This window comes from Dama dama, chromosome 17 (assembly GCF_033118175.1).
Source record: "Dama dama isolate Ldn47 chromosome 17, ASM3311817v1, whole genome shotgun sequence".
Classification (NCBI taxonomy): domain Eukaryota; kingdom Metazoa; phylum Chordata; class Mammalia; order Artiodactyla; family Cervidae; genus Dama; species Dama dama.
Window position 1 is genome coordinate 20,607,335 of NC_083697.1, and position 20,744 is coordinate 20,628,078.

Here is a 20,744-nt window from a genome sequence, read left to right on the forward strand (position 1 = left end):
TTCCTTTTCTTTGTTGGATCATATACCATGCACGTTTGAGAAGCCAGAGGAACAGACTAAGACAGATGCTATATTGTCCCCCAATATCTCATCTGTCCTTATATAGTAAAAGGATTTAATCAGGCATATACTTAACCAAGGGCTTCCCTGGTAACTCAGCTGGTTAATAATCTGCCTGCAATGCAGGAGAACTGGGTTCCATCCCCAGGTTGGGAAGATCCCCTGGAGAAGGGCCTGGCAACCCACCCCAGTATTCTTGCCTGGAGAATCCGCATGGCAGAGGAGCCTGGTGGGCTACAGTCCGTGGTGTTGCAAAGAGTCAGACGCGGCAGAGTGACTAAGCACAGCACCGCACATCCCTAACCAAACGAGAACTACATTTCCCAGCCTCCTTGCAGTATGTGTGGCCACAGGATTGCGTTCTTTGCCAATGCTTCGTGCACAAAATGGTGTGTGCAACTTATGACACATGCCTTTTAAAGTAAGGGCATGCCCTTCCCTTACCCTTTTATCCTTCCCATCCACTGACTAGAACATGGGTATGGTGAACCATTTTTGCTTATATAGATATGGGCAATACCCCGGGATAGTAGAGTAACAAGACAGAAGAGGCCCATCTCCCTGATACTGTGAGGCTACCATATCCACTCTGGACTGCTTATGTTTAGTTGTGTGCTAAAGATAGACTTGATTTCCCTGATGGCGCAGTGCTAAGAATCTGCCTGGCAGTACAGGAGACACAAGAGACACAGGTTCAACCCCTGGGTTGAGAAGATCCCCTGGAGTAGGAAATGATAACCCAATCCAGTATTGTTACCTGGACAATTCCATGGAGAAAGGAGCCTGGAGGGCTACAGTCCAGGGGGATGCAAAGAGTCAGACATGACTTGAGGATACACACACACACGGATAGACTTTATTATTGTTTAAGCCCTTGTTAAATCAGCACTTTCCTGATAGTTCAGTTGGTAAAGAATCCACCTGTAATGCAGGAGACCCCGGTTTGATTCCTGGGTCAGGAAGATCCTCTGGAGAAGGGACAGGCTACCAACTCTGGTATTCTTGGGCTTTCCTTGTGCCTCAGCTGGTAACGAATCTGCCTGCAATGCAGGAGATCCTGGCTCGATCCCTGGGTTGGGAAGATCCCCTGGAGAAGGGAAAGGCTACCCACTCCATTATTCTGGCCTGGAGAAGTCCATGGACTATACAGTCCAGGGGGTTGCAAAGAGTCGGATGTGACTGAGTGACTTTCACAAGCCCATACTTATATACTAATACAAATATTCAGATACAACAGGTTTTATAGCCTGGCTAACATGCCCACTTCACTGTAAGACTATAAGAGGAGTTCAGGAACTTAGATTTATTCATATTTGGGGCATTTCCTGGTGGTCCTGTGGTTAGGACTTGGTGCTTTTGCTGCTGGGGCCGGGGTTCAATCCCTGGATGGGAAATCCTGAAAACCTTGTGGAACAGCAAAAAAAAAAAAAAAAAAAAAAAAACCCAAAAAACAAAAAAACAACTTTGTATTCTTAACATCTGCTATGGAGCCTAAAACAGTATTTCACCAATAAAATGTTTCTAGAAGAGATAAAGTTGTAAATAGATACAAGTTACAGCTTGTGTGCCAAAAAAATGCAATGTTCTTTGTTTTCCAATAATTAACATAAGCTTTGTCAAGTCCCCATTTTTTGTTGATGAGGGCCGACTCATTGTTGCCGACTTAAAGTAATTAGCACTTTCAGTTAAACTTTGTCTCTTCCAGTAACTACTTAGTTAATTAAGATTCTTGGGGGATGGTTATGGTGGCTATCCGATACTTCCTTCTCATGAGAAGCCAAGACGGCTGGCCTGCTGGGCCTCTTACATGTTCTATAGCCTCCACTGCGGTGTCAGTGTTCTCTCTTGGTCTTGAGTGTTGGCCTCTGTCCCTCCTGATGCTGAATTCACACCTCCACCTCCAATTCTTATCCCACTGCAAGGCCTTCTTCTGGGCTTTTGACTCTCAGGCTTGTATCTACTCTGTTAAGGTTGCTAGGAAACTCTTGGTTGATGCATTCTCATCCTTTTGGAAAGCTAAGGCTCTTATGAAGAAGCTTGCAGACCATCCATCTAGACACCTCCTTCAGCCACTGCTATTTCAGGTATAGTATTAGATGCAGGACTTCTCTACCCAGCCCTAGTTATACTCTTTATAGCCAGGCAATGAGCTTTCTGTTCTGGAATCTTCTCAAGCTCATCTCAGATTTCTAATGAAGAGGAAAAGTTAAAATTTTATATAACCTCCTTCTCCTTCTGCCTGTGTAACTCAGCTTGCCCCTTGCAAAGTCTAGATCGTGTAGGTCACGTAGTCTCAGGAAGTGGGGACTTGCAATACTAGGAACTGGAGTTTATCTCATTCGCCCTTGTCCTGATCTTTACAATTGCCCAGCCCCTGCAAACCTGCTTAATCATGCCTGTCCAGGCCAGGCATCCCCTCCCCATCTTGACTGCTATTGCCTCGAGCGTGCGAAACCCCTTAGTTTAAACCAGCTTGTTAACAGCTAGTGTTGCCCACTACAGTCTGCCTGTAAAAGCTCTGTAATCCCCTTGTTCGGGGCTCAGAGCTTGGAGTGTTAACTCCTCTGGGCCCGCCGGCATAATAAACCTGGGTTCTCCAGCTCTCTGAGTGTGGTGCTCGATTTCTCCAGTACTGGTTTCTGCAACACCATCTCTTTACTACCCAGAGATGTCTTCTTCCCTTCTGCTGTCCCTCCCAGTCTTTATTTGACCCAAGACAATGGAACACTAGACCTTTTCTCAAGGAGCTACCAATATTTAGACCATCTAGTAAGTCACCTTTGATTCTTCGTTTCCCACCTACTGGCCAACATAAAACCTCCTTCTGAGTTGGGGAAACTTCTCTTCCTTCATGATTATGGCTTCTTTACTCTAAGGCTTATGGCATAAGCTCCACATTAGTCTTTCAAGCTGTGAGTCTTTATATCTAAAACCAGGCTTTTTAGAATCATGCCTCTATAAGGCACTGATGGTGATGTGCTATACTCTTCTTAAATCAATCAGTCTTTTCCAGACCCAGCTGTATTGGTAAATAGCACTTACGGAATTCTACAGTTCCAAGACCTTAAGTCCTTTCCTTAGCCAGTCTGTTGGAAAAGTCCTTTGAATAAGAGGCAAAGTCACATTAGCCCTTCTGATTTTGACCAGGTATTTGGTATAAGTAAGAACATTTCCTTCCATGTTCTGTGTTTAGTCTCTAAGTCTTGTCTGACTCTTTTGTGACCCCACGGACTGCAGCCCTCCAGGTTCCTCTATCTATAGGGCCTCCCAGGCAAGAATACTGCAGTGGGTTGCCATTTTCTTCTCCAGGGGATCTTCCTGACCCAGGGATCGAACTCACATCTCCTACATTGCAGGCAGGTTCTTTACTGCTGAGCCACCAGGGAAACCCATCCTTTTCTAATACTGCTATTTATAAAACTACTGAGCATTTTGCAACATATACATACATACATACATATATATATGTGTATATATATATTTCTTTTACTAATACATGTGAAGATTCTTCAGATGTCTGGAACCAACTTTAAAAGCCTCCTTAACTTCATTTAATCTAAGCATCCTTTCACTGATATAGTCATTTTAGCAGCAGCCATCATTGCTGCTTCCTTGTATTCATATCTTTGTTTAAAATACCTTTATTTGAGTGTGGGCAGGATCTGTGACTTTCTTCTAACCAAGTAGATTATGGCACAGGTGACAGGGTGTTCATGATTATGTTACATAAGTGATAATGCCTGTTTGGCACGGAGACTCTCCCTTTTGCTGGCTTTGATGAAGCAAGTTGCCGTGTTGTGAGTTGATGACATGAAGGGTCATGCAGCAGGAAAACAAGGGTTTTGGTCCAACAACCTGGGTGGAACTCAGTACTGCCAACAACCGTGTGAACTTGGAAGTATTAAATAGATTCTGCCTCAGTCAAGCCTCAGGTAAGACCGCAGCCCTGGTTGACACCTTATTTATAGCAGCCTGTGAGACCCCAAGCAGAGAACTCAGCTAAGTTGGCCCACAGAATTTGTGAAATCATAAATGTGTGTTGTTTACAACCACAAAGCTTATGGTAAACTGTTACCTAGCAATATATAATTAAGACAGAGACTAAAAATTGAGACTGGCAATGGTTTGACAGATGTTTCAAACACAGGAAATCAAGATTGAAGGATTAACGGACTGGAAATTATGTGACTGAGAAGATATTTCTAAACCAATAAGATTTTGGAAAAGCTATCTTAAACTCTATAAAAACTTACCTTAATATAATTACTAACAATGCTAAACATGGCAGTTCACATGATAAGCATAGGAGAGAATTTTCACTACTTTTTCATGTTCTAAGAAATATATAAAAGCACACAATTTTACTAGGCCTCAAATAATGGTAAGAAATTGATTAAATGGTCAAAGCAATACAAGGAAGTTGCATCTGAGGTAAGATAAATAGCATAAGCAGAAGTGACTGAGATAGTGTTGCTCAGAATGTATTTGAGAGAAAATGATTGGAATATCTGGATGATCCCCAAGCTTCAGGAATGGCAACAGTATGAGGAAGACAATGGTTAAGGAACACAGAGGTTATTTTGTAGAATACCTTCAATGCAAGGCAACAAGCCTAAACATTTTCCTTTGAACCCATGGTCTTTGCTTCCCCGTCCCTACCTTAATCCAAGTATCTCTCCCTTCATCTGTTTTAAAAAGTGTTTTATTTAAATGAAAGTTTCTATAGGTAAAAACAATATGTGAATTTGTTATACTTTAGAAAACTGGAGCCTTTTGTGTTATTTTTCAACAGTTGCTATTAAATTTTTATTTTACAATTCATCTGGCTATAGTTTTCAGGTGGGATTAAAGGGGGGAATAAATTGAAGTTATGGAGGCCAGTTGGAAGGCTATTGAAGTTTTTTTACCCTCTGAAATGGATTAATTGATGTAGGCAAAATAGGATTTTACAATAGGATTCAGGGATTTAGTAGTACTTAATTCATAGCTTTGCACACTTGAGACTCTCAATAAATATATGCTGAATTGTAGGGACTTAACAATAGGATTTAGATCCAGATGAAACAAAAATTTACTGAAGAAAAATTTGTGGATTACCACATTAAAAAAAAAAAAAAGTGAGTGTGGGGGAGCCGGATGGAGATATTTTGTAAAGGTAGGAAGAGTTTTTGATCGTTATGATGAAAATATGATTAGAAGCTTGATGTTATAGTCTCAAAACTTTTAATGGAACACACTATTTTGCTATATGAATTTTCTAAGTGCAGTTTTTGAAATAAACTAAACTCTTTGATTTGTTTGACAAAGTAAAATCTGCAAATTTCTATAAGATGAATTGTTATTTTGAAAGTTAAGGGAAACTAAATTATACTTATTTGAGGAATTTGCCCACACTCTTTGAGAATTGGTTCAAAGCCAAGGTTTGAAAGATTTACTTTTTTCTAGAAACAGAAAATTTGCAGGTTCAATAAACTTCACTGCTGCTGCTGCTGCTAAGTCGCTTCAGTCGCGTCCGACTCTGTGCGACCCCATAGACGGAAGGCCACCAGGCTCCGCCATCCCTGGGATTCTCCAGGCAAGAACACTGGAGTGGGTTGCCATTTCCTTCTCCAATGCATGAAAGTGAAAAGTGAAAGTGAAGTTGCTCAGTCGTGTCCGACTCTTAGCGACCTCATGGAGTGCAGCCTACCAGGCTCCTCCATCCATGGGATTTTCCAGGCAAGAGTACTGGAGTGGGGTGCCATTGCCTTCTCCGAGAAACTTCACTAAATGATAGCTGTCATTTATCTGTTTTTTAAAAAGGGAATGGAGGTTTACAAGTTTTCAAAGGTAGTCCCTTAAAAATAAAAACATTTTCTGGGAATTTTCTATATGCATAATGAATATTTAAAACCAGAATCTCTTTACTCAAGTATCCCAGTTCTTTTCAAGGGAATTGAGAATCCATAGAAGTTATATATTTTAAAAATTTTCTTTAGTTTCTAATTAATAACAATGTTGACTTTACAAAGCAAATGGGTAAACATCAACTTCTTGAAATAACTTATTTTTCATGGAACTAGGAATAGTGCACAGACACAATGAGAGCTCAATTTATTTGACTGACTGGTGTTAGAAAACAGAAATAGATGTCAGTTATGGTTGGAATAACTTTTCTTTATTGAGGGGAACATCAAATACAATGCTTCATTTTAATCTTTCCATCCCAAATTTCAATTTATTTCCTCTGAAACAAGCATTTTATAAAATCCCATCTCAGAAATAATCAGAAGAATACTGTTTACATTTACACAAATTTTCTTCTGTATTTTTTTTACAATGTCTTCAGAAAATGTCTGTAAGTGTATATATAGCTTTTTCCAATTAATTATGCAGTAGTTTTTGAATTCGAGTGACCCCTGGATTCTTTCTGCTTAATAGTGTCTCCAAGAGGTTGAGAATTTTAAAATCCTACTGACCAATAGATGGAAAAGTGTTAAATCTAAAAAGATACATTCTGAGCCCTTCAGTTCAGTTCAGTTGCTCAGTCATGTCTGACTCTTTGTGAGCCCATGGACTGTAGCACATCAGACTCCTGCCCATCACCAACTCCTGGAGCTTGTTCAAACTTATGTGCATCAAGTTGGTGGTGCCATTCAACCATCTCATCCTCTGTTGTCCCCTTCTCCTCCCATCTTCAATGTTTCCCAGGATCAGGGTCTTTTCCAATCAGTCAGTTCTTCACATCAGGTGGCCAAAGTATTGGAGTTTCAGCTTCAGCATCAGTCCTTCCAATGAACACCCAGGACTGATCTCCTTTAGGAGGGACTGGTTGGATCTCCTTGCAGTCCAAGGGACTCTCAAGAGTCTTCTCCAACACCACATTTCAAAAGCATCAATTCTTCGGCACTCAGGTTTCTTTATAGTCCAACTCTCACATCCATATCTGACCACTGGAAAAACCATAGCTTTGACTATACAGACCTTTGTTGGCAAAGTCATGTCGGTGCTTTTTAATATGCTGTCTAGGTTGGTCATAACTTTCCTTCCAAGGAGTAAGCGTCTTTTGATTTCGTGGGTGCAGTCACCATCTGCAGTGATTTTGGAGCCCAATAAAATAAAGTCTGTCACTGTTTCTATTGTTTCTCCATCTATTTGCCATGGAGTGATGGGACCGGATGCCATGATCTTAGTTTTTTGAATACTGAGTTTTAAGTCAGCTTTTTCACCCTCCTCTTTCACTTTCATCAAGAAGCTCTTTAGTTCCTCTTCACTTTCTGCCATAAGGGCCCTACTATGTCAAAAAATCCACATAAAACATGATCTTTTTTTTCCTTAAGAGAATAATTTCTAAAATATTTTCCCCTTTGCTAAAAAAGACATACTAGTCATAAATTTAAAGGAAAATAATGAAATGCTGAAAGACCGGTGTACCTTGAAGATAAAGATCAGGTATTTGAAACAAATTATGTGTTATTTTTTGATGGCTAAATTTATGTGACTAAAATAATTATCGTTCCCAACTTTTAAACATGTGTGCAGACATACATACAATTGATACAGTTGAATGCTATTGTTATTCTTGCTGAACTTTATTTTCAACACAGCCCCTCTTATAATCTCACAGAACTGAGGGTGTCAATAAGATCATCTTTACAGGTACTTCACTTGAAATGCGGAAAACTGATCTGCAATGCTGGAAGTCAGTAGAAAAGAACAACCTGGAAGCTGGTGAATACTATAGCTATCTCAGTGTGATTGAGGACAAAAAAATTAGATAAGTCTAGGGGTGATGGTCTAGAATTATTTTCAGCTTTTTATTAGGAGAGCAGAGAACAGATCATTCCCGTCACTGAGTGGTAGAGCGATCATACCTGGAATTCAGTTTGCTGTTTTGTGAACTCTCAGAAAAGAAATCTTTAGAGGAAGCCCAGAAATGAGAAATAATAAGGGTAGAGGGAACTGAAGGATCCATTTGTGAGGAGAGATTAAGGCAACTAAATGTGTTCAGTTAAGTGAAAATTAAGTGGACCCTGATAACAAGTTATGCATATTTGTGAACCCTAGATGAAGATGAGACATATTTAGTATAACATGCCTATAGTTAAGAATATGGCTTTTAAGGAAATTCTAAGGAACTTGTAATTTTTTCCATGAAAATATTAGTTTTCACAAAGTAGTAACTATAGAATGATTTTATAAAATGAATTTGAGATTGTAAGCTTCTTGTGTTTTTTGTAAGCTTCTTGAAGTTACCATTCAATATATATATATAAGATTTTACAGTACCTTATAAATCCTTATTCTTGTCAGCTAGGAACTGTTAGGAATTATCAGACAGCATTGGGTTACAGTTTGGAGGAAAAAAAGAGTATCTAAGATAACAGTTCGTAAACTTTTGGTCTCAGGGCCCCTTTATACTTGTAAAAACTGGTGAAGTTCCCAGAGAGTGCTTGTTTGCATGGCTTATAGTAATGGATATTTATAATATTAGAAATTAAACTGAAGATAATTTTGATATATTTATTTATTCATTAAAAATAATGATAAGCTCATTACATGTTAAAATATAGAACATACTTTTTAAGGTAAAAATAACTGTAGAGGAGAAAAGTATTGTTTTATATTTTTGCAAATCTCTTTCAATGTCTAGTTTAATAGAAGACAGAGACTTCTAGAAGACAGCTGGATGTCTATTCGGTATTTTAATGTGTTGTTTTAGGTGAAGTATATGTAGAAAGTCCAGCCTCACACAGATATGTAGTTGGTAAAAAGAGAGGTTTTTTAAAACAGTCTTTTCATATAATTGTGGATATCCTTTTTGATACCCACTACAACTTGACAAATTGTAGGTTTTTGCAGGTTATTTGCAATATGGAATCTGATACCACACTAGTAAACTTATAATACTCTCTTATATTAAAATCCATTGGCCTGTCTTATGTTTTTAATGGATCTTTCATGGTTTTGTAGTGTTATACATTGGTTATTTGGAAAACGCTTTCTCTGAGTTATTCAGATCTTCTGAAGGCTGACCTGTTTTATCATATAACGTCAAAAATTCATGTTTCTAAACACTACCACTGATCTCATCAGAAGATCTTTAAGTTTTAGAAAACTGTCAAACTTATGGTGCTGGATATAAGTTTAAAAAAAATTTTAATTTCTTCTGAAAGCTGGAATCTTATCATTGGCCACAACTACTCTTCCATTGTTTTTCTTGAAGTAACAGACTCATTTTGTTCAAGAAAATATTTTCCAAGTCTCAATCTGAATAGCCATAGTTTGTCTGTCAGTCATTTTTTTTTTAAAGTAAAAAATAGTGTTCCACAGTAAACAAAGTTAGCTCAGCTCCTAACTCAATCACACAAGTGCTTTTCCTCAAGTCATCATGTGTAGTGTGTTACCAAAGTGCTTTATGTATCTTTCCCATTTCATCTCACAGAATATTAAAAAGACACGTGCTCACAGGTCAAGTGTTAATATAATTCGTATTTTTTATGGCTTCATCAAGAACATTCTAAAGCGGAATCGACACTTTCTGTTTTTGTTATTTCCTATTGCCAGTGCCAGGAGATGAAGAGCACAGTGGCTACTTGTATGGTTTGGTGCCACTGCTCTGGTTCTTGCTAAGGCACCAGAAGTTTTATCTGCCATTGCTTCCAGTGTCAACACTGCATGCATGTGTGCTAGGTCACTCAGTCATTTTCGACTCTTTGTGACCCCATGGACTGTAGCCCGCCAGGCTCCTCTGTCCATGGGATTCTCCAGGCAAGAAGACTGGAGTGGGTTGCCATCTCCTCCTCCAGTCAACACAGTGAAAAAGTCAAATAACATCTTAGTATAATTATTAAACTAGTCTGGCTTCATATATTCCCTGGTAGTGTCTCAGGGACCTCTAGTTTTGAGAAACAATTTCGATTATGAATCATGGGGAGTTTCCAGTGAAGATTGCCACTTCCCTCTTTATCCTTTGGTTCCTGAACCCATGTATCATTTCTGTGTGAAAAATAGTATCATATTTGTGTGATGATTCAGAATGCACACCACATGCTAGAGCATCTCATACCTTGGGAGGCATTTTCTCACAACAAAGGCTGCAACTGAGTCTTCAATAAGCTGTTCTAGCATGAAGCCAATAGACAAACTCTGGGATGAGTAAGGGTGTGTAAATGGCCCCAGTTCCCTTCTGGAGATGGTAGAGTGGAGATTTACATTACGAAGTGGTGATGCTGTAGGCATCTTCTTTCTTCTGCCTATCATAAGCATCCCTTTTATTCGAGAGGCCTTGGTTTTGGAAACTGAACTAGAGCTGGTAATTGGGTGAGAGGACAAGACTTTGCAGTGTGGACAGGAAAGTCAATTCTTCTTGTAAGGTTTAGAGATTTTTTTTTTTTAATTCTACAGATGTTATTGGGTTGCTCATCTTAAATTTTAGTCCTAAGAATCCAAAAAGGTTTAAAAATGACTCCTTCCAACAAAAAATTGAGAAATGTACTGTTGAAGGGTATACTAGCACTCTGTAATGGTTGTTCTCACTAGGTGATAACTGAAGATGGGAGAGGCCACCATTGAAAGAGCTTCCTGTTCAGTGAGGGTCACAGGATCCGGTTGTACCACTTAAGCTTGGTGCCCATAATTAAATGATAACTAGATGGTTACCAGAAGGTTTTGAGTACAATAATCTTTGAGAATACCTACTCATTCTTTAGTCTGCTTCAGAATGTTTCTCTCATCATCAATATATCACTAAAAGCCTTCTCCTATTTTTCATGCTCCTCAAATTCTTTTACAGTATTTCAGTTTTTGTTTGAAAATGTTACAATTTGAATGTGTAAAGAAATTTTCTCCTTAATGTTTCAGAAGAGTAGATAAGGATATACTTTATCTAATGAGGTTTATATATGAAAAAAATTATATAGCAATCTGTAGAAAAAGACAGACCTCTCTAAATGTATTACTTCAACAAAATGGTGAAATTCAGATTACTTCAAATATAACCTAAAGTGTGAGATAATTTGAGGTGTGGACATGAGGTATGAAATCAGACTTTTTTTCTCATGATGTAATCATTGGTTTCCTAAAGTCTAAGATGGAGGTCGCCAAACATTTTTTCTATGAAGGGCCAGATAATAAACATTTTAGGTTTTGTAAGCCGTATGGTTTCTATTGCATCTACTCAGCGGTGCTCTTATAGTAGGAAAACTATAGATAGTATGCAAATACTGTAGATAATCCATAGATAGTATGCAAATAAATGGGTGTGACTTCTAATAAAATGCAAATAAATGGGTGTGGCTTCTAATAAAGGCTTCCCTGGTGGCTCAGAGGTTAAAGCCTGCAATGCCGGAGACCTGGGTTCGATCCCTAGGTCGGGAAGATCCCCTGGAGAAGGCAATGGCAACCCACTCCAGTATCTTGCCTGGAGAATCCCATGGACAGAGGAGCCTGGTGGGCTACAGTTCACGGGGTCGCAAAGAGTTGGACACGACTGAGTGACTTCACTTCACTTCACTTCACTTCTTCTAATAAAATTTTATGTACAAAAGGAGGCAGTGGGCTTTAGTTTGCTGACCCTTGCTCTAAACTCATGCTTTACATTCTAGCATCACCAACTCAGTCTCATGTTTTTTTTGCAAATCTTTTGAATGATGTACCCACAGTCTCTAGTTATTCACTATCCCTTCTTTTATGCTTAAATTTTTGACTCCTAATCTCTCCTCATGGAAACTTTTCTTGATATCATTAATCCTTTCTTATTATTTACTGGTCAGATCTCTTGCATTTGTAATCCTAGCTTGCCTTGATATCCTAGCTATATTAGGGTCTGAGTCAGGACTTGGATGGGCCACTTGACAGGGCATGCTGTCCTTTCTGAAAGATAGTATTAGAAAGATGTCTGAACGATAAATTAATGGATATACTCAGAACTACAAGCAGCTAGTTTGATTATTATGTGAGTTACTGGTCTGTATCCTCCTAGTGTCAACTATTAAGAAGTTGATAATATCTGGGACTTATAACTGATATAGCTCAGGTGAAGTTAGATTACTCTGAGAAAATCTCTGATTTCCAGAAAATATGAACAGGGGCATTGGACTGGTAAGGTGGAACTCTCTTTAGAGGGTGGGAAAGAAGATAAACATGAGTAGGTAAAGCAAAGCTCTCTTTAGAGGTGGAGAGTGAGGATATGGGAAAGGTAACAAAGTCTACGAGTATAAACATGTTAATAAATTTCATTACAATCCCACAGTTAAATGCAGATCACTTAAATGAAGCACTATCTTAATTCCTAAGTAAAATTTGACTACTGATTTACCATAATTTAAAAGATAAAATACACTATCAGTATGATAATCCATTGAATTATTCAAAAGATAATTAATGCTCTCAACACTAAACATAATATGATTTTTGCCATCTTCATTTCCTTTTTTCATATGTAAAATTATACAGCTTAGTTTGTCTGGATAACTTATTTCAATTTTGAAAGAAAATACATTTTTTTCTTTTTCCCTTTTCCACTTGAATAGTTTCCCCTTCCCACTGCACATCTTAAGTGTGCATAATGCATGATGTGGTAAAGGAAACTGTCAAGAACAATTAGATCAAATTAAAAATATCCAACAGAAAGTATCCATCGCATATTTTGCAAAGCTTGTGGCTTTTTTATGAAGCAAGTGTAAAACTAAAACAGAAGTTCTTGGTCTTTTACTACTGAGTCCCTACCGCATGACTTATACAGATTTCTGAAGTTGGTTGTTTTCTGTTCTATCTTCCATGTATATTGAATTAATTTTCTTGGCATTTTGCTGATTGTTCCATGGCCTTTTCATCTGAAATAAAAACTCAGAAAATGTCATTTACTTACCACTTTTAGAATAAATTTTAAGGTTACTTCCATTTTGTGATCAATCAGCATTGCTACTATATTCCACAGAATCCTTTATTCTCATGTGATTACCTTGGACATGCCTCCAGGAGCAAATCATGGTTGTTGTATAATTCATGCATTGGAGTCAAAGTACTCAAATAAAGAACAATCCTAGACAATTCTTTGCCTATTAGACTGTGTAAAATGAAGTTTATGTGTTCATTGGCTTGTTTCTTCAATGACAGATATTATTAAATATTTGCTATAAAGAAAGTATCACGCTGAGATGGGGATGAGGAAGAGATAAAAACATGTGTATGATATTACCCTTGTCCTCTGAGTACCATAGAATTTTAGATCTTGCATGCATGACCTAGATAATATATTTCAGTTCTGAAGAACAGTGATATTTTTTTGTTTGTTTGTTTCCCTCTCCTCCTTCAGCAAATTTTACCACCCACCACTGCCCATATTTAATGCACAAAATGTACAGTGTGGTAAAAGGAAACAGTTGCAACTAGAAACCTATTCAGTCTTTCCATTAGACATGTGAGAAGTCACAGCTCAAAGGTTTTATGTGGTGTACTGTTGTCACATGACTCCTGGCTCAGATTTGATTTCATGTTCTAATAGAGGAATTTTTAGCTGCTTTAAAAACTTTATACTGACTAAAATTTAAGATTGATATTGCATTAAATCACTTAGTAGGGTCTGAAAATTAGATTAAGAAATTTTAAACTTTATTATTTCTTTCCAAAGACATTCATGAAATGAATTGTTCTTTGCACAGAGGTAAGGAATATTAACATGTGTTTAATCTATTGGTGGCCCACTAAATCATAGAAGTAATAAATGCAAACTATTTTCAAAATTCTTTAATAGAATGCTTTATTTATATGTTATAAAGATAGTCAGGCTTTATTTCCCCCCCACCTCCCATTGATACTGAATGGTTTTACTGGTATTCTAGGTTAATGAGAAGCTTTAATTAATAGCTATTGATTATTGAATGTCTACAATGTATCAAGTGCTTCATATGTAGTCTCATTTAATCACCATAAGAGGAGATATTATTATTTATTTTTTAAATATATGAGAACTTTTAGCTCATAGAATTTAAGTGGCTCAGAGAGGCTAAGTAACTTCTTAATGTCAAATAAACATGAGCTAACAAATGTTAAAGGTGGTATTCAATGCCACAGTCTGTCTAGTTATAAAGCTTGCATATGTTCTACTATTCATCCAACCATTCATTTATTCCATATTTTTTTTTCCAGAAAGAATTCAAGTCAGTTTGATAAGGAGACTCTTACAAAACATTGTATTAAGGTGGAAGAATGGTCATTGATAAAAGGGTCCTTAGAAAACTTAATATTAATAGTGCTAGAGTATTTTATAGGATCCCTACAGTCCTAATGCTTCCATGTTAACAGAATTTGCTAACAGTTCATTTTGATCTTAGTTCTTGCCAGGTGGATAGGAAAGAATGTTAATTTCCCTTGTTCCTTGGAGCAGTTTCTTTTGTCTCCTAGTGGCTTTAAGGCTGATAATCTTTATGTCCTGTTTTATTTTTGTATTCTTTACAGTCTTGCTCTTGAGTATACTCGAAACATGGAAATATGTAGACAGCTGATCTCAAATAGGAAGGGCCAAGATAAAGGGTTAACTAAATAAAGATAGGACTCTTTTAAAGTCAGTAACATTGTAAAAAAGTTTACCCACCTCCATGACCTTGTGGGAGTGACAAGGTGGTTCCCTGATCAAGCATAAACCTAGGAGAAGTTGAAGGTTTAATCCAGCCCAGTAAATGACTTGCCTTGTTGTCTCTCTTAATACTGTCAACAGCAGTCTCCTAACTGTGAAGGACAACTAGCGCTCTAACCACTGTTTTGATGCCTCAGTTTCCTTATCTGTACACTGGAAATCATATTATGAGGTCAACTTGAAAGAATGCGTGTCATGCTCGAAATATAAAGTATTTAGAATAAAAAATGGTAATGGAAAATGCCCTAGAATCTCTAGATAAACAAAAGTTAACTTATATACTCCTGCACAGTCTCTTGTTCAAGCAGTATATATTTATATAAGAAAGTGGGCAGTGATGTGGATGATAAAGACTTTGAAAATAAACCAAATAGACCTGATCTTTCCCATGTGTCTCATCAAGTATTTGATGTTGATTGATATTGATCTCAACTGATGAGAATCTTCTTGTTAGCTAATTAGTGGTTCGCAAAAAGAAAAGTTTTCTCTAGAAAATTGGTCCGAAAAGGAATTGCCGCCTGTGAGACAAGAATGTAAGTAAATATGTTCTCTGAAAGTGACTCTACTGACTGGGCTCATGTTTCTGTGTAACCTTTATTAGGGCATCATGCTCTGTATTCAGTGCACTTTGCCAAGGAGGAGAGTGAGACGTCTGCTTGAATGAAGAGAGAGATACTTTATTTATCAATGTTAACAATTTAATCATTTTTCTATCTTAAAAATACAAGGTGTCCTAGTTACACATAAAAGAATCAAATCAGAACATTCTCTAACACCACATAAAAAATAAACTCAAAATGGATGAAAGATTGAAATGTAAGACAGGATACTATAAAACTCCTAGAGGACCATGTAGGCAGAACACTTTTTGACATAAATTGGAGCAGTATTTTTTTGGATCCATCTCCTAAAGTAAAGGAAGCAAAAGCAAAAAAACAAACAAAAAATAAAAATCAAAAACAGGACCTAATTAAATGTAAAAGCTTTTGCACAGCAAAGAAAACCATTCACAAATGAAAAGACAACCTACTGAAGTAAGAGAAGATATTTGCAAATGATATGACCAATAAGGAATTAATATCTAACATATATAAACAGCTTATACACCTTGGCATCCAAAAAAGCAAACAACCCAATTAAAAAATGGACAAAAGAACTGAATAGACATTTTTCCAAAGAGGAAATACAGAGGGTCAATAGGCATAGGAATAAATGCTCAGCATCATGAATCATCAGGGAAATGCAAACCAAAACCAAAGTGTGAGATATCACTTCACACCTGTCAGAATGGCTGTCATCAAAAAACACAAATAACAAAGAATGATGAGGATGTGGAGAAAAAGGGAACCCTCGTACACTGTTGGTGGGAATGTAAATTGGTGTAACCACTGTGGAGAACAGTATGGGAATTCCTCAAAAAACTAAAAAGGGAACTACCGTATGACCTAGCAACTTCATTCCTGGGAATATGTATGAAAAAACAAAAACACTAATTTGAAAACTTACATGTACTCCCTGTTCTTAGCAGCGTCATTAACAATTGGCAAAGTACGGAAGCAACCTAAGTGTCCATCAACAGATGAATGGATAAAGATGTGGTACATACATACAGTGGAATACTACTCAGCCATGAAAAGGACAGAAGTTTGCCACTTGCAGCCACAAGGCAAATTGACTTGGAGGGCATTCTGCTAACTTCATGTCAGATAGAGGAAGACAGGTACTGTATGATATCACTTATATGTGGAATCAAAAAATACAAAGTAGTGAATATAACAACAAAAAAAAGAAGACTCACAGATGCAGAGAACAAACTAGTGGTTACCACTGGGGAGAGGAAGGAGGGTAAGGGCAATGTCGGGGTAGGGAGGAAAAGGGCTTTATGGGATTGTATGAAATTATGTGTGTGAAACTTTTGAAAATTGTAAAGCATCACAGAATTTTAAAGATCTTGCATTCAGTAAAAAAAATACAAAGTGTCCTTTGTTTGTGGTATTTTTTTTTTTTTTTTGATATATGAAGACTTGATTTATCACAAATGTACAATAGCTTTGTAATAAAGAGAAAATGGCCTTTTCAACAAGAAGTGCTATATCATTGAAGTATCCATATGGAAAAAAGTAAAGTCAAATCTTTAAGTCATACACACAAGTCAATTCTTTTTTTTTTTTGAATTGAAGTATAGTTGATTTATAATGTTGTGTTAATTTCTGCTGTACATACGCACATATTCTTTTTTAAAATATTTGCTTCCATTATGGTTTCTCTCAGGATATTGAATGTAGTTCTCTGTGCTATCAGGTGGCTTGTTTTCCATTCTACATGTAGTAGTTTGCATCTGCCAATCCCAAACTCCCAATCCATCCCTCCCCCATCCCCAACCCCAGCCCCACGTCTATAAACCAGTGCTTCGTGGATTATGGACCTGACTGTATGAGGCACAGATCTAAAGTTTTTAGGAGAACGCATAGGGTTCATATCTTTTTTGTTGTTGTTTTTGTCCAATGAATTATAATTCATTGTTATCATTGTTTATTTTTTCTTGTTTTCTTTTTTAATTTAAAATATAGCAGTGTGTCCATATGATATTTTTTAATGGTCAGAAAACATCTTGAATGTGTAAAACTGACTGTAGAAGTAGTTGGAGAGAAAAAAAAATTAAGATGTGACTCTCCTTATTGTATTTGCACTCACTTAAGTTTCTTGCCTCAGTTAATTGTTATAGAAGTTCAGCCTCACCAGTGAGTCCCACGCGCTGCTTTTTTGGTCTGGACCAGCCGAGTGAGCATTATAATATTGATATTCTGTGAGCAGTAGACCTTTAGCTGGGTGGTGAAGAGCGCATGTGGTTTCTCCCTCCCTGCTTCCTTAATCTCCAAGGTTGGGTGGGGGACAGTGTTCTCAGAGTGATCTATTTACTGATGAGAATCTTCTTGTCACTTTCACATCCTCTTCAGGAGTAGCTGCATCACCTTGTTCCTTGAAGTCAGGTTGTGTTTGAAACTGGGAGACTTGGCAGCCCCTTAAACACATCAGAGGCCCAGTTCATAGTAATGGTCTGGCTGCCTCCCTCTATTTGTCCTGCCTTGCTGGCTGAGTTTAGGCTTAAGTCCTTTATTTTATCTCAGTTTGTTTCCTGCTTTCTGAAAAGCAGTGTAATAAAAACCTCATGCTTGAAAAGCACTTAAGACATACTGAGTAGGCGGTGCTACTGGATGACAGAGCGCTACATTTTGTATTTAGGTTTCAGTTAAACACTTTCCCCTGTTCTTCCTCCCAGATTTGAGCTGGTGTAGTTCCTTGGACAAGGACATACCTTCAGGGGAATCTGCATTTATCATATGGTCAAGTAGAAGAGTGTGGGCAGATGGAGGCAAGTGTTTCTTTAAGATGAGGTCTTCTGGGATGTACTTATGTTTTTCTGTGAATTTACCTGCACCTCTCATTTCACTGTAAGGCTTTCGTGTTCTTGGAGTGGGGAAATCTGCTTGTAATACATACCTTCCTTGTCTCTGCTCATCCTATGTTTGAGAAATGAGCTGAGGAAACACAGTCCCTTGTGATTTGGGGATCTGGGTTGCTTTGTTATTCCTCAGTATTCTATTTATGGGAGATGATGGTATGCTTTTTGACTATTTTTTTAATTGGAAGAAAAGAACACATTTTTCTAATGATACAATAGTGAGAAAGATAGAACAAATGAAAAGGGAAATGAAACCCTGACTTGAGTGAAGTTTTCAGTACTTGCTACATGTAGATATGAGTTGGTTCTGTATTGGGTTTAAGTGAGGAGGTTCATGACGAAGGTGGGGTATATAACTGGTTACCGAGCTCTTGCCACCACTGGGTACTGTGGCAGTGATTGGAGTCTGTAATTAGGAAAGCAATCAAGACTACAGGATTAGACCTTTCACTTTAGAAAAGAAAAGGACCTGGTTTTATTTACCATGAGCTCAGCTTGCAGATGATCATTTTGCTGTGGTTTTTTAAGAAGACCACCTTGGGAGAAAGGCATGTAAATCACATTTCATTGCTAGTTAAACAAATCAGTGAAAGTTGCAGGGACAATCCCTCCCCGGAGTGAAACCCTTCAGTAATTACCAACCATCTCCTGAAAGGAGATGGAGACACACACGGCAAGTATAAGTCCTGGCTTGCTCTTTGGAGTAAACGAACAGTCATTTGAAAAACTGGTTTTCTTTTGATTGTGTCAGAAAAAGGGATTTCTAGCAGAGGGATCTGACAGAGTAGACAAAAGGCCTGGTTAAGTAATCAGATGTTCATGCAGGTGCTCGAGTTTTCCCTGCAGCGCTTGTACATACCAGATGAACTATGTTCGGGCTCAATGCACATTCTCCTTGGAGTAAGATTGTTGCATGCAAACATTTTTCATTAATGACATATTTTTATGTAGTTATTTACTACATAGAATATAAGCAACTCTTTAATTCAGAGGATGAGTAGTTTTCTCCCTATTTCATCAAATAGGCACTGAACACTCCTTATAACATACTGTACTCGTTAAGGTTTATTTGGGGGCCTGCTGAGCTTGCCATTGGTTAATTGCACTGTTTGGCTTACCTGTCTGACTGTGGAGCAAGGGGTCATCCCTTTAATCTCTGCCCTGTTGCTCTTAGCAATACGCTACCTGTGATGGTACTGGGCTCCCAGTGCCTTGCTCTGGTCCAAGAGTCGGTTGTAGTTAGCATTCTTTTTGTTGCAAGGACCAGAAATGTATTCATACCAGTTCAAGTACTAAAAGGCTTGCTGAGAGAATATAATGACTTCTCTTGGACATAAAACATAGGAAGTACGAATCATCTCAGAAGAACCAGAAAATTGTCCTTTAGTTACTCCCACTGTCCCTGTGAGGGTGTCATATCTTTGTGAATGGAAGTGTAATCTGTTCTGCTTTTTCTGTAGGCTCTTTCTGTGTGTACTTAGCATGCACATACATGCATGCTCAGTCACTTCAGTCGTGTCCAACTCTTTGCGACCCCATGGACTGCAGCCCACCAGGCTCCTCTGTCCATGGGATTCTCCAGGCAAGAATACTGGAGTGGGTTGCCATTCCCTTCTCCAGGGGATCTTTCTGACTCAGGAATTGAACCTGCATTTCCAGCATCTTCTGCACTGCAGGCAGATTCTTTACTGCTGAATCACCTGGGAAGCCACACATGACCGTTCCTAATGCCATGTTATTTTTCAGTTGAGTGCCTAGTACCATATAATAATGATAATAATTGTTTTTAATGTGAAAGAGAGAGAAAGAGGGAGACAGAGACTGATAGATTGCTGTCCATGGGATGAATCATCTTCCCTTATTTATTAAGTTAAGCTAGTAACAAATATATGGGCTTTCCAGGTGCCTCAGTGGTAAAGAATCTGCCTGCCAATGCAGGAGAGGCAGGAGACACAGGTTCAATCCCTGGGCCAGAAAAATCCTCAGGAGGAGGAAATAGCAACCCACTCCAGTATTCTTGCCTGGAGAATCCCACGGACAGAGGAGCCTGGTGGTCTACAGTCCGTGGGGTTGCATGGAGTTGGACATGACTGAGCACAGACCCAGAGAGAGTAATAAATACATTCAGGAATCTACAGTGACTTTTGTTTCTTGCTCACACTAGCATGTCAATTGTGGGTCATCAGGAAGGCTCTGTGTATAGTCACTCAGGAACTGGGTTGACAGAGTGGCTACCATTTTGAACATTGCTGGTCACTGTGCTCAGTGAAAAAGAGAACTTTGGATGGTCTTGCTTTGCAGGTAAATACTTGGCCCAGATGATGCACATGACTTCCTGCTCACAACACATAGACCAAAACTAATGTAAGTCCTTGCTCCCCAACCAGGTACTTAGAAGGAGCCTAAGTGGGGAAAATTCTGAAAGAGAGGGCATACTAGACCACCTGACCTGCCTCTTGGGAAACCTGTATGCAGGTCAGGAAGCAACAGTTAGAACTGGACATGGAACAACAGACTGGTTCCACATACGAAAAGGAGTATGTCAAGGCTGTATATTGTCACCCTGCTTATTAAACTTATATGCAGAGTACATCATGAGAAACG